At 38.3% G+C, this 1,666-nt stretch overlaps 1 protein-coding gene across 2 annotated transcripts in view; it reads left to right on the top strand.

The window, feature by feature from the left end:
* The window catches only part of Sgtb (small glutamine rich tetratricopeptide repeat containing beta), a 60,364-nt gene that overhangs the window by 53,196 nt on the left and 5,502 nt on the right, over positions 1-1,666 (top strand). The window lies entirely within an intron of this gene.

Below are 1,666 nucleotides of genomic sequence, written 5' to 3' on the forward strand. Positions count from 1 at the left end.
GAAGGAAATGACTGTAATGTCTGTGACTTGAGTGACATGACTTTTTTGTTTGTTGGAGAAAATTGTACGATCATGTGAGTAGACTCATCTTATGATCATGATCTCAAATCTTAGATGAGCATTCAGCATTCAGTTTTCCTGTTTTTCTACATTGTTTTTCATTCTCTGATGTGGTTATTTCATACTTTCTTCTTCAGATTTTTACTGCTCTTCACTGTAAGACTCAGATGATGATATTGCCTTACACTTAATTATAAAAACAAGCCATTCTTCTCATTTTGGAGGACATTAAATCATCTTCCTAAATTCAAGTCTCCTAGTCCACCTGCATTTATATCTACACAATTTGGCTTTTTTTTTTCCATTAAAATGGAAGAGTTCTTAAGTCCATTACCTTTTGTTCATGCTTTAAGATCTTACCATTTTGTACTTTCACATTGTAGTGATCCCTGTTAACTTCCACAGCCCAGTTTCCCCTATTCTAATAGATTCTATTGGCTGGTATGTGAAATGGTAATAAAAATCATCCTCTGGAAGCAGCTTTTAGCCATTGTTCCTTCCCAGCTATCATCTCGTATCTCAGTTCCTCTTTGTGGGTGAAGCCACTGGTGACTGTACTTGTGGTCTTATCTTTCTCTTGTTCTTTCTAAGTCAACTCTTAGTAGGGACTTTGTGTGTAATATTCTCATGGGTTGTTTTCTTTGTCAACTGACTGGGCTGAGGGATACCCAGTTAGCTGGTAAAGCATCATTTCTGACTGCCTGTGTTTTTGGAAGAGACTAGCATTTTAATCTGAAGATTGAGTAAATATCACCCTCTGCAGTGTGAGTAGGCATCATGCAATTCTTTGATGCCCAAATAGAACAAAAAGTTAGGGGAAGGAAGAGGGTTTTTTTTTTTTTTTTTTTTAATGAATCATTCTTTCTGCTTGAGCTGGGGCATCTTTCTTCTTCCTGTTCTGGGACCCTGGAACTCCTAGATCTCAAGCCTGTGGAGTCTGACCTGATCAAATACCATCAGCTTCCCTGCTTCTCAAGTTTTTAGGTTTGACCTGCAGCTACATCACTAGTTTTCCTGGCCTGTAGCTTACAGATGGCAGATAGTGGGACTTTTCAATTTCTGTAATTGTGTAAGCCAATATCTTATAACAAATCTCTATATATGTTTATCACTACAGTATTGATTCTGTTTCTCTGGAAAACGCTGATCGAGACAGTCACTGTTTCCAAGGTCATATGTTGTTTGTATTTCATCAAAGCTCGATTAAGTTCTGTATCCTCGGAGTACTCATCTTTTAATATTTGGTGCTATTAACCTGTATTCAAAAGATTTTGTCCTATCCAGTTCTGCCCACTTCTTTTCCTTGTACTCTGGATGCTCTTTTCCAGTTTCTGTACTGATTCTTCCTCAGTTAGCACCTCTGGAAAGGGGTGCATTGTGGGGCTCTGTGCTCTACTGCTGCCTCTCTTCTCTTACTTCCGATTTCATCTTGCCTCATGCTTTTTTTTTTTGTTTTACACACTGATTTTATTTAGGAAAGCAACAGAATTATAGGCATTTGAGAGAATGCAGCAAAGTATAAAAACAAACACTAAAGACCCCCCAGGATAGAGCCCAGGCTCAGCCACCCCATATTTTACTGAGCCAAAGTTAACTTTGGCATAGG

Source organism: Octodon degus, unplaced genomic scaffold (assembly GCF_000260255.1).
Source record: "Octodon degus isolate 3935 unplaced genomic scaffold, OctDeg1.0 scaffold00001, whole genome shotgun sequence".
NCBI classification, from domain to species: Eukaryota; Metazoa; Chordata; class Mammalia; order Rodentia; family Octodontidae; genus Octodon; species Octodon degus.